This window comes from Heterocephalus glaber, unplaced genomic scaffold (genome assembly GCF_053883595.1).
Source record: "Heterocephalus glaber isolate CG9 unplaced genomic scaffold, H.glaber_assembly_v1.0 deba00001465, whole genome shotgun sequence".
NCBI lineage: Eukaryota > Metazoa > Chordata > Mammalia > Rodentia > Bathyergidae > Heterocephalus > Heterocephalus glaber.
In genome coordinates this window covers 3,534,145-3,547,659 of record NW_028258312.1, presented here as the reverse complement: position 1 = coordinate 3,547,659, position 13,515 = coordinate 3,534,145, and the positions used below count along the sequence as shown (strand labels likewise).

The 13,515-nt window shown below is 38.6% G+C and overlaps 1 long non-coding RNA gene across 2 annotated transcripts in view; it reads right to left on the bottom strand.

The window, feature by feature from the left end:
- LOC110348524 (uncharacterized) overlaps nt 1-13,313 on the bottom strand; it is a 187,960-nt gene extending 174,647 nt beyond the window's left edge. For both annotated transcript variants that reach the window (XR_002393842.2, XR_002393843.2), the window contains exons 1-2: nt 9,450-13,313; nt 5,643-5,704 (exon numbers count right to left, since the gene is read on the bottom strand). This is a non-coding gene — a long non-coding RNA (uncharacterized LOC110348524). The remainder of the gene's footprint in view (nt 1-5,642; nt 5,705-9,449) is intronic.
- Between the last annotated feature and the right edge of the window lie 202 nt (nt 13,314-13,515).

Below are 13,515 nucleotides of genomic sequence, written 5' to 3'. Positions count from 1 at the left end.
AAAATTTTAAAGATTACCCAGGAACACAGCTGATAATAATGATGGCTATGACAGTTACTGAGCCATGTGTCTGCTCTGTGCTGAGCATTTCACATGCATTTCTCCCTCAGTCCTGGCAGTAACCCTAGGTCGGTTCTAGTATTACCCCTAGCACAAGAAATCAAACTCAGATCTTTCCTGCTCTTCCCATTTCACCATCCTCAGGAGTATACTGCCCCACAGAGCCAAAGAGAAGGCTGACACAAGAAATCTCTCAGCCTTCCATCTGTCCTTTGGTGGGGAAAAGGTGACATAGGCACCCTCAAAAAAATGTGTTCTGCCGGGTGCAGTGGCACATGCCTGTAACCTCATCACTCTGGGAGACTAAGGCAGGAAGATTGCATCCTCTCTCAAAATAAAAACTTTATACAGGGCTAGGGATGTAGCTCAGTACAAAGGCCCTGAGTTCAATCCCCAGAATCAGGAGGGAGGGAGGGAGGGAGGGAAGGAGGGAGAGGGAGAGGGGGAGGGAAGGAGGGAGAGGGGGAGGGAGGGGAGAGGGGGAGGGAGGGGAGAGGGAGAGGGAGAGGGAGGGGAGAGGGAGAGGGAGGGGAGAGGGAGAGGGACAAGGAGGGAGAGAGAATGAATGTAGGAAGGAAGGAGAGGGGGGAGAGAGAGAGAAAGAAAGAAAGAAAGAAAGAAAGAAAGAAAGAAAGAAAGAAAGAAAGAAAGAAAGAAAGAAAATAAATAAATAAATTAGTTCTAGGTATAATATCCACTTTTCATATCAGGAGCAGGTAGTTGCAACAAAATTACAGAATACAATAGGCTTTACTCACTATCCATTCCTAGCCCAAATTATTTGATGCACACCAAGAGTTACTAGGTTGCTTTAAAAATACTCATTTTCTCTATGTAAGGCTGTCAGACATAAACTCTTGGGTTGTAGCATGGTATAAAATTAACCACCAAGCACATTTCTACTGCCAAGAATAAAAACTTAGAATCATAAATGTGGATGGCTTACTGTGCTATAGTTAACTTTACATCATTAATAGTCTCCTTCCCAAGGAAGAGCACAATGTTAGGATTAGGACATATTGCTCAGTGCCAAGAAGCCACAGGGAAATCTATTTCCAGAAGGTACTGAAACCACACTAGCTGGACAAGAAGAATAGTTACAGCACACAAATATACAAATTACACAAGTCAGAAAGAGAGGGAATCATCGGGAAGATGCTCAACCTTTTATTTGGGGGACAGCCTAGAATACAGTATTTGTAAAGCTTAGTTATGATGGCACTGAAAACTACAAAGTCACCACCAGTCACCACCTTGGCCCTTTATTTTAATCTGCTAGGCAAGGTTACAGCCTACTCCATTTTAGTAAAGAAATAGAATTATTTTCAATTTCATAGGCTATGTATTAAGAAATTCTATTACATGGAGATTTCATTTATCTTTAGAAATCAATTTCATAATCAAATTTGTGTCCTCTCCATCCTTTTGCTGAGCCTTTTTTCAAAAAAATATATTCTGTAGTCAATATCTTTCATCCCTTTGCTGATCTGGGATTAATTTCCTGGGTTCATGGTACATGAGATAGTGTCATAATTTTGCCACTATGGAATTGGTGTTTACGGTGGACACTAAGGAAAGGGAGTATTAGGAAAGGGCCTAGGAGAACTAAAACACTGCCAGATGTCTTACATACTTTCTGACTTCTTAGAGTCTGATCTTTTTTATTCCCTCCCTATACGCCTCTTGATGGTTACTTGTTAAGATATTAAAATAAGATGATCTGTGTTCTGTCTCTGAAGAAAAAGGTAAGGGTGGCACCTGCATCTGAGTCCTCAGCCAGATTCACGGAGTGGGGCAAACAGAGACAGACAGACAGAGGATAAGGACATCATCAAATGAGAAAAGACTCCAGGCTCAGTCGGAAAGAAAGATATTCAAGGAATAAGGCTGGAGCCCTTGGAACAGATCCTCTCGAGAACCGGGTATATAAGGGAAAGATCACATCACATCGGTGACAAGAGCACATGCCATACCCAGAGCAATTCTGCCTTCCCCTTGGAGATATACCTGTTGCCTTACACTAGCCACAGGGCCATGCTACCAGAAGCATATGTCAGAACAGCAAGGTCCTGTTAAACAAGATAGTAACTGACCTTGTCCATCTTGAAGGAGGTCTGACCGGACAGCTTGTCCCTACTCAAAATTTGATGTCCAGGCATTTATTCTTTTCTAGTACTACAGGCTTCTCAAGCCAAACTGAAAAGTGTGGAGATCAGATGGGAAGAATGAGGCCTAATTGGCCTCCTCGGTGAGCACTGAGAAAGAGCGCGTGCAAGCATGCTAACCTGCTGCAGGGAGAAGTAAAAACACCTGAGGTCAAGTTGTTCGCCCAGAGAAGTACCATGGAGGGTGGGAGACAGATGAATCCTGTGGAACTCTAATGGCTCGTGCCCATGTCTGAGTGAATAAAACCAGAGTGTGCCAGGCATTTGGGGTTCTATGTCGAAGAGAGATATGAGCCCCCTGGCCCCTCAGATTTTAACTCATTTCTGTGTCTCTTTATTTTTCATCTTCACCAACCCTTGGTCAGGTCTAAGCTCACCTCATAGGCTAGTTCCTACAAAAAAGTTCCTTTAAACTGAAGAATCAAATTTTCTCCACAACCTGGCGTGTTTAGCAGTCTCAAATCAAAAGAAAACAGGTTTCAGAATTGGAAAATGAACAGAAAGAAAAATGACAATTTGATTGAATCATACAGAAGTTTCCTATAAAGTAGGTTTAAAAAAATAATCCTTTCAAGAGTAAGGCCTCCTGGGGAAAAGGATAAAGAGATTTGTGTACCTTATTTATATTTGGATATTCATATTTAGGTCATCTCTTGAGAGAGATGACAAAACGGCCACAGAATCCGAGATAAATACTAGCAATTTGGGAAGTAATGACTACTGCTTCCAAACCAATCTTAGAAGCAACAAGGAATACAGTACTGCAAGGAATAATTCTACAGTCCATAAAAACAATTCTGCTTTATGAAAATGAGTGATATAGGAAATACACAAGCACTCTATTTCTGAAGCCACAAATATTCATACTAACCTGGATTATTCTCTCTTTAACGTAACATACTGTATTATCTAAATTTAGGTCTTTGTCTCATTTTCCTTATATCACACTTGCATATCGGCCAAACATCAATGCCACAGCACTAAAAAACATGCTAGTAATTATATTTTCCTTACTATGTGTTTCTTCTCTGTTATGGATTAATTCTTCTGATCTTTGTCATGAAAGCCAAGCAAATCAGATTTATGTTTATGGAAATAAAACTAGAATTTTGGAAATGTTTGTAAGCAATCCCTGATGTTCTCTTTGCCTAGATTCATAAAACCAAAAAAGAATTTCAAGAGTTCACTTGTGAGATTTTAGAAATCAAATTTCATATGCTCTGACATCATTCACCAATGTTCCAGAAGGACAGATTACCTGAGCAAATGGGTAGTTTCTTTTAGGCCCCTAGAGTTCTCGCTGATAAGATTGAACCCATTTTTGTGTACAGAATACACTGTTTACAGATAAAGGGAATTCTAATGGCCCCCTTGTGGAGGCACCAGAAAGCAAGTAGCAGACACCATGGAACACTTTAAACAATTTGGGGATGAAGAGAGATAGATGACACCAGGATACAGGCCAATTAAAAACATAAAACTTCTATGAAACATGTGAAAATAGTCATTATTGTTTCCTAAATGTACTGGTGCTACAATATGCAATATAAAATGTTCTAAATGTCTGCTCTCCAAAAGGTGGATCAGATAAGCATGATTATGCTCAGTTATTCTTCCGGAAGTTTTATTATTTGGCCTCCCTACTATTTGCCTTGAGGAAACTGAAGCGGCTCACAATCATTTAGGCCAGCCTCCTGCCACTCATCCATATTTAAATCATCCAGAATAGTTGGCTCTTCATCTAATTTTTACAGCCTTTCAGAGACGGGAATATGTCATCTCTTTATTATATTAAAATGCTTCATTTGTATAAATTGACTCTTTCTGGTTACCATCAAACCCACTGTAGTGAGAGCAGGCTTTGGCATGGCAGTAGATAGACTTTGTTAGTTGGTAAAGAGCAATAGGTGGGGGGGGAGCACACAGACAGCTGTAAACAGTGAAGAGAAATACAGTATCAAGACTAGCTCAAGAATCCGTGCCCCACAGTACTGGCTCCCGAACAGAGTACATGAAGCACCTCCACATTCCCAGTTTATAATTGAGTAAATCTGACTCTATGCCTGCAACTTTGCGCTTCTGAATACATCCTAGTGATGCTGATCTTGTTAGCCCAGGGTTCACATTTAAGAACAATTAGATTATAGTGTTTCCTCCTGAAAAAAAAAAAAACCTAGCTTGCTAAGAGAAAAATGTATGTCTAATATAGAAATAGAAAAATCTTAGAAAAAAAGATTCACCTGTCCCAGAAACATGTTTCCCTTACCACAAAGATTACATCTGTAATTCTTTGTTTCCCTAATAATGGAGCTAAATTCTCTCATCCAGAAAGATCACAAAGAAAGTCAAATGGTTACTGCTCTGACTGGGGCGTTGTTTCCTGGCTATTTACAATTTCAAGGAGGAATAGCCTGAGGACATAAGATCATCTATAAATCAAAGTATTGAAGTAAGGATTTAGGCCCATGAGATTTTCAATGAGACGCTTCCAAGAGGTCGAGGTGGCTTCATTATCCCCCATCATAAGCAGAGAAAAGTCTTTTTCCTTGTTTTCACCTATGGAGTAATCCAGCCATTTAGGTAGAACATTTGGCCTGACCTTTATCAAGAGGTAAAAACCTGGGGTAAGGCGGGTTGATGTGCTTAGGAAATCTCTTCTTGATCCAGAGCACCATGTGTGTGCTTTTGGGATAAATTAATAAAAGTTAATATTAATAGATATAATAAAAACATATAATAATGTGAAATAGGAAGAAAAGGGGCGAAGGGGGAGGGGAGGGGAAGGAAAGAAGGGAATGGAATTAATATAAGAAAATGAAAAAATGGAAACAAAGTCTTTGTAAATAGGGAGGGATGGAGGGGTTGAAGGGAGGGCAGGGCAAGGGTGAAAAATGAGAACCAAGAGAGACTATGTAAAGGTGCAAATTTCCAATGATGAATGTCATTATATTGTATACCTAAAATGTACCAATGATTAGAATGAATAATCGATAATGTAAAATAGGAAGAAAAGGTCCAAAGGGGTAGGGGAAGTGGGAGGGGCAGGGGAAAGGAAAGAAGGGAAAGGAAAAATGATGAGAAATGGAAAAAATGGAAACAAAGTCTTCGTAAATAGGGAAGGGTGGAGGGGGTGAAGGGAGGGCTAGGAATGGGGAAAAAATAAGAACCAAGATGCATTATGTAAAGGTACAATTCCCAATGAGAAACGTAAATGTATTGTATACCTAAAATGTACCAATAAAAGAATTTTTAAAAAATAACTGCAAAAAAAAAAAAAAAAAGGTGATATTAAAAACCCAGTAGGGCTAGGGATTTAGCTCAGTGGCAACGCACCTGCCTTACAAGCACAAGGTTCTGAATTCAATCCCTGGTACCGCAAAAAAATAAAAACCCAGCAGCAGTGCAACCCTGTATTACCTTTACTGCGATCAGGATCTCTAGTATTTCCTGTTAAGAGTCGGGACTGTACTCAATTAATTCTGTAAAAAGAACATTAAGAAATTTTATCTAAATTATTTCTATCAGTTAGAAAAATAACCCAATATGTTATACTATATTAGCTTTTAGGCCATTAACCAGTCTCCAATCTAATTTAGCAATCTCATCTGAATCTCCTTATTTTCTTATAAATGCTCAGTTTCTTAAATGCTCTTAGAATCAGCCTTTCATCTTAGTGGATCTTACATTGATAGAAGAATCAAATTAAAACACTGACGAACACTTACATTTGTGTGAGTTATGTTTTTAACTTTTTGAAAATTCTATTTCCTTGATGGTTTAACAGCCACCACTCCAACAGAGCATACAGCAAGGGCCGGGGGTTGGGGGGAGCTGTAGCTCCCCTGTGCTGCTCTGGCATCTCTACCACCTCCTTGTGGGAAAACTGTCTCTTTTCCTGACCAAATGGACCCAGCTCACTGGAGACAGCAACATCATCCCTTCATTAACACCCAACTGCACTTTACCCTGCTTAAAAATGGGAGAAAATTAAACCTTAAATCTACTCTTTGGCAAAATAATCCTCCTAGAATTTCTAGTAGTACAATTTTCAGGCACCTCTAGATGTTCCCATAAAATGACATGTAAATGCCTTCTGCAGTTGTGCGAAGTGAGTGGCTCTGGGTCAGCAAGCTGAGCCTTAGAGGGACAGAAAGGAACATTACAGCACATTTATATCTCATCCGTACTCTGAGTCTGTGCTTGCTTGTATATCCACTCATATAGGAGATAAAGAACTGACCCCTGGTCCAAGTCTGCAACTATACAATGAATGAAGAAAGGGATAGTGATTGGATGCTTAACTATATATATAATAAGACTAAGTCATTCTCTTTTCTTTTACATTTATGCATAAAGCCACTTCCTTCTCTGTTTAAGTAACTGTATTTAATCACTTCTTGACTCTTGAGCACTGAAAAAGCAGAAAGAGCTGGGAAGACACGAGTCTACCTATCTCTACTCATTCCTTCCCGAACCACTTTTGCCTCAGAAGCAACTTCTGGTCCTTCCATTCTGCTATATACATGGTCCATAGTGTAACAATCCCCTCTAGGATTGTTGCTAAATTGTTGTTGAGTGTGAAGTTATTGACTTACATTGAGGCTTACACACACAATGGAGTACTACTCTGCCATAAAGAAGGATAAATTTGAGTCATGTGTAGAAACTAGATGCACCTTGAGGCCATAATGTTAAGCGAAATAAATCAAACATACAAGCTTAAATACTGCATGATTTCTTTTCTGAGAAACCCAAATATAAATAAATTAAAAAATAAAAATAAAAGATAATAGGAAACAGGGAGCTAGATCTTTTGTACTGCAAACATGTACTGTTAAAAATGAAAATTTAAAAAAATGAATCTTTGTACCACAGAAGAGCTCCTTTGAAAATGTCACTCGTTGTATTCCACGATCCCTATCAAGATTCGGGAAAGAGCTGCCCAGCCTCAGGGACATTTGTGCATCTCCAGCACCACAAATAATGTGTATGTCAGGTACACCTTACCCCCAAATACCTCTTTTATTGAATGGGTGCTAGAATTTCCAGCTCAAACCTGAGGTCTAAACTCGTAGGCCACCAGGTTGGCATTTTTTAAAGTGATGCCATTTCTCGCTCCATTTTAATATTCATGTCTTTGTGCTTTCTTTTCCTTTAACATTATATTATTCTGTTCTCTCTTGCTTTCATTCTCTCCTGTACTCTCTTTCACACACACACACACACACACACTCCTGTGTGTAGAACTTTTTGGTACAAGTCAGGCGGAAGAAAGAAACTGTCCATTTTCTAAGTCCAGAACTCAGTACAATAGCCCTGTGTTAACTTACGCACTTGTGATTCCTTGTATTATTTAACTATGATTCTTCCCTTTTTTGCCCAATATTTCTTCCCCTTTTTTATCATGAGCACTATCAGTGAATTTTCAAAAAATATATTTCTTGATATTAAGTAGTTATTTCAATATTGTCAAGAAACTGGAAGGTACTGATTAAGGGGGGTTGTTTGTTGGGGAAGTATTTTTTAAATTAGTAGACAGTAATTTGTATATTCAAGTCTCTGTGCATCAAATGTAAAATACATTACTGCAGAATATGTTCCTGATTGTGCTTTAAACTTTCACTGACCACCAGCAGCATACAAAATACCATAAACAACAGCATTAGACCTAATTACAGCCCAGTGGGCATGCCGCCTAAAATGGTCATTTTCTTGCTTCTGTCTAATATAATTCTGTTTATTTGCTCTAGCCTGTCAATTTAGGTTTTGTCATCTCTTATTCATCATTATTTTTAAAGACCTGTATAAATCACTAAAATATCCCAAGTAATTCCATTTATGTGAAGAAAAAGGAGTTCTAGTTTGTAGAAAACATCTGAATCCCAACTGTTATAAATTTTGATTTAATTATTTTACTGCACCAATACAATTGGAAAAACTGTTCATCCTTTGATGCATTTAATGTCTTAAATTCTAAATGTTAAACTTTGTGCATTAATTTTTGTTATTTCCAGAAATTCAAAAAAAATTTCCCTTTAGTCCCAGACCTTACCAAATGCATCACGGTGCCTTGTGCAGTGGACTTACTTGTAGGAGCAAGGTCAAGGTTAGTCCTTCCTTCATACAGAGCTGAGTTTTAGAGCAGTGGATCCTACCTACACGTCTGTGGTCTGTGAAAGGAAGACTCGCCACCCAGGGCCCACCTCAGCCACAGTCTCTCCACGGGCCTTGCGCTGCCTGCCCTCTGTTGCTGCTGGCCCAGTTTCCCATGACCTGTGGCTCAGCTGCAGACAGTGTAAGTGGGAAATATCATGTGTGTCACACATGTTGAAAGGTAGGGAAGCAGCAATCCCTCTTCCTTTCTTTATTTAAACTTCTAGAAGGCTCAAGAGACAGTCATGGAGAAAAGACTCATACAGCTCATAGACAACTGTACAATTCCCTGGGCACCACAGCAATAGTGTAAAGGTGAAATATAACTCATCCCCTCTGCTCCTAATGGCTGATGTCCAAAGCCCTTCCAAGTTCTAGGGCCAGATCAAGAATTCCACTTGTTTTTATCCACTTCCCCTCCTCTTTCTCCCCTCCTCTCACCACCTCTTGGTCCCTTTCCTTTTGCAAATGATCTCCCTGTTTCCTATCTATCTTTTATTTTGTTCTTTAATTTATTTCTATTTTAGGTTTCTCATACATAAATGTGATATTTAAGTTTGAGTGTCTGACTTGTTTCATTTAACATTTTGGTCTCAAGGTATGTACCAACACCCTATGATGGATGTAGTCATTATGTACTGCAAACACATACTAATAGAAATAAGAAGAATTCATACTTGTCATTAGCTATTTCTAAAAACCTCAGGTAATTTGCAGACATTCAGATGAGCTTCTTATCTTGAGAATTTGGAAAGGGAGGGATTAAAATCTAGGACCTTCTGCAATCAGATATCTGATCCCTCTAAAGCATCAGATGAATTTCTATTCTGGTATACTTTCCATTCTCCCCTTCTTCCTGCATGTTCATGTCAGTTAGAAACTTGCTGTAAAACTTCCTGTTACACTTGACCTATATAGACTATGTATAGTCTTCGTCTGTCTCTCGTGCTCCCATTAAATAACAAAGAAGGATTTAAAAAAAAAAAATAACGATGCCTTGATTAGTTTCCTGAAGCTAATGTACAAATTATCTCAAACTTGGTTTAAAACAACAGAAATAAATCGCCTCACAATTCTGGAAGTCAGAAGTCCGAAACCACTGTCACTGGGCAGGGATCAAGGCACTGGCGATGCTGTGTTCTCTGAAGCCTCTGAGGAAGCCCTTCCTTGCTAATTCCAGCTTCTGCTTCCTTGCTCTATGCTGCATCAGTCTAAGCTCCTCCTCCATAGTCACAGTTTCTTCTCCACTGCTGTCTGTGGCAAATCTCACCTGCTTTCCATTTAAATGGTTACCTGTCATTGCATTTAGGGCCCACCTGAATATTCACCATCACCTCCCATTTCAAGATGGTTAACTTCACCACAAATGCCTTTACCACAAATGCCTTTGCCACATATGGAAACATTCATGATTTCCAAGAATTAGTGATATAGGGGGAAGAGATGTAGCTCCCAAACCTACTCTGAAACGCAAGTTTGTGTTCTGTGAAATCGAAGAATAAATTCTAGGAACAACAGAGGTTAAGAGTAGGAAAAATTTATTGAAAGTTTCTGCCTAAGAGAGACAGAAGGGGGACATGAAAGTGGGTTGCCCGCCCACCCCACTATTTGAAAATGTTTTATACAGCAAAGCCATGTGGGCAGGTGGGTACAAAGTGGGACAAAACTATAAGATCCAATGGAAATTTACAAGGTGGGCATGAGGTGGGACAAACCCATGACCAACCAATAAGATTACAAGTACAGTCACCCAGGTAATATTGATTACATGAGAATCCAGTGGGGAAACAAGTCACGTAGCAACAACCATAGAAGGAATGAGCAAGGATTTTCCATAGAAAAGGGGTGGGTCAGGGATCTTTCTTGGAAGATCTTTGTCCCCCACCCAGGTGACTGACACCTGTTTAGAATATCAATTACTGTTATTCATCCTACAGGGGTGTGGTTGTTTTTTCTCCTTCTACAATTCTGGCCTTCAGTGAATGTGTTTTGATTGTCCTCAGTGTTGGCTCCTTCAGGGCTGGCCCTGTCTAACTGCCTACAAAATACCTAATTAACTTACCTATCTGCAATATTAGGACAAGGATATCTCTTCAGGGCATAACCTACCACATGCCCATCAGGAGGGAAATCCCCAGGGTTTAAGACAGTACAACATTTTAGAAGATTAAAGTAGATGGCACAGTGGAGAAGTAGGGACTGCCATAATGGAGCAGGGGAAGGGGAGGGTGCCAGCAGGAGTGGGCCACTGCAGATACCAACCTTCCTGGCCCCAATCCAACTGGAGGGCAGAGATTATTCTCAGAAGAAGTAAAACCAGGAAAACTAATGAGGCATGCTCATCAAGTAGAATGAAGGAGAAGAGTGTGGCACGGGACTTAAAACTAGAAGATCAAGGGCTGGGGATTTAGCTCAGTGGCGCCACGCCTGCCTCTCAAGTACAAGGTCCTGAGTTTAATACCAGTACCGCAAAAAAAAAAAAAAAAGAAAGAAAGAAAGAAAAAAAAAACCTAGAAGATCAACTCAAACTCTATAATAGTTAACTAAAGGACTTGCAAAAACCCTTCCAGGAACCCTCTCCCAAAATGCCATCATATAGCCTCAAGCCAAAGAAAGAAGGCTTTCCTGCTTGACAACTTAAGAGAAATGTACCAACAAGTAATAGGAATTGACCATACCCAGTAAAAGGACAGCTCCCTCCCATCCCCCCACACTAGCAATTCTCAGACTTTTTGGTCAGAATCTCTTTACATTTTACACACAAAGAGCTCTTTTTTATTCAAGCTATATCTATCAAGCTTTCCCATATTAGAAATAAAATTGGGAATTGAAAATACCAATTCATTTCAACATAAAAACGCATTCAGTATGTAACATGCTTTTATGAAAAATAATATTTTCAACACACACAGATTTAGTAGAGGAATGGTATTTTGGGCATTCAATGTCTTAATGTCTGGCTTAATTAAAAAACATCTGTACTCTTTTATCTGTTTCTGCATTTAACCTTTTGCAGCATGTTGTTTTGGCTGAAGTATATTGAGCAATATACAGTTGAAAAAAGGAACACTATTTCAATAGTCCTGTTAGGCAACTGTAGATTGAAACTATAGCACAAATTAAAAAGCAGTAGCTTATTAAAGGTTAATTGCAAGGTAGAACTTAAAACCATACCAATGAACTTTTTTACTCTGTTATATTGAAGTCTATTGAGCTATTTTGCACTTTGAATGTATCTTTTACCCACTAATACTTCTGAAAGATCATGCATTTATCATTTGGAAAACCTTTATTTGTTGAATTATACAGACCTTCCAAGTGTTAAAAAATCATATTACACAATATCAAAAAATCAAATTTGCTAATATTACCCCTGAACTGGCCAGAAAATATTGTCAGTATTGGGAAACTATCAAGTTCCCCGTGGCCAATACAAGTTCTTGAAACTTGAGATTTTTCTTGAAAGCTTAGGTTTTCTCATTGGAAGTAAATATTGTTAGTAGTTTTCCTTAAGTGACATGTTCACTTTATTCATTTGCAAGAAAATGTCTTCCACATGCCTACATGTGTCGAACTAGAGTTTGTCATGCTTTCAAGTAAAAATAGTTTCCATGAGCAGAAACATGGTTTCAGCTCAAACAACTACACTAACACTTTTTTGAGGTAGTCATTGTATTTCTGTACTCAGAAGTACTGTGGGCATATTTCTCATTTTCTCACATAAAATATTAAAAAGACATGTACTCATTTCACAAGTTTTACTGCTTTATCCAGGTCATTCTCAAGGGAAACTCATTCTTTACAACATTGTGTGGTGGTAAAGAATACTGGTATAGCTTAGTGCCATTTCCTTGGTTCACAGAAAAGAATTCAGAAGTTTTATCCATCACTGTTTTACACTATTAGTGTAAAAAGGCAAATAGAATCTTAGTACTAATATGAAAATAGTTTTGACTTCATAAACTCCCTGTAAGGTTCTTTGAGATTTCAGAGATCCTCAAACAACACTTTGAGAACCATTGCCCTATTATAAAATGAACAAATCTTTCCTTCAAATTCTGTTTTTAACCATTTAGTATGGTGTTGGCTGTTGGTTTTTCATAGATAGCCTTAATCAGGTTGAGATTTCCTTCAAATTCTGAAAATCCAATATGCACTTAGTCTTTTACATAAAATATGAAGTCAATTAAGAATCACTTTTACACTGATGGTTCCCAAAACCACCCTCAGGCACAAGGACTCACTAGAAGGATGCATAGGACTCAGCCAAACCATTATAGATTATAGTTATGGTTAAAAAGATACAGATTAAAATCAGCAAAGGGAAAAGACACATGGTACCAAGTCCAAGAAAAACTAAACACAAATTTCCCATGTCCCCTCCCTGTGCAGTCACACAGGGATGAACTTAATTTTCTCACCAACGATATGCGACAAAATGAAATCATTGCCAACAGAAGCACTTACCTGAGCCTTGAGATCCAGAGTTCTTACTGGAGAGGAAGTCATGCAGGCAAGCAGCACTTACATATCTAACCTCAGCTGTGACATTTCACTCCCTTCTCTACAGCAAAAACAGGCATTGCTATAAATCACATCCTCAGCATAACCTGTCTGATCAAACTGCTCTAGTGTGACCCAAGGCCTCAGGTAGACCAGATCAATTTCATTAGGCAGAATATCCCCAGAGACCAGAGTTTCTCCCCCAGGAGGCAGCCAATGGCCAATCCTGACAGCAGGTCTTTCTTTAAAATGTGCAACATTTGAAATCAAGGCCAGCAGAGTTAATCATGTCCTTTCAACTGCCCTCCAACATGAAATAAAAAGATTTTTTAAAAATGAGAAACTGAAAGAGACAGAAACAAAACAATTGTCAACTTCAAATAAAGTATAATCAGCCTCACTGAGCAAAGAAAAGATACTGCATTAATATAATAATCTGAGGAGGCTACACAATGATCAGAAGATAAAGAAAAGCTCTGGAAAATTTAACCATCATTATAAAACATACAAAATAGAGAAAGCAATCAGATGTTTGAAGGTTAAAACACAAAAAAATCACAAAAAAGAACTACAAAAACTAAAGAAAGAAAATATGAAAAAAGGATTTTTTAAAAAACTTTAGAATTGATCCAAG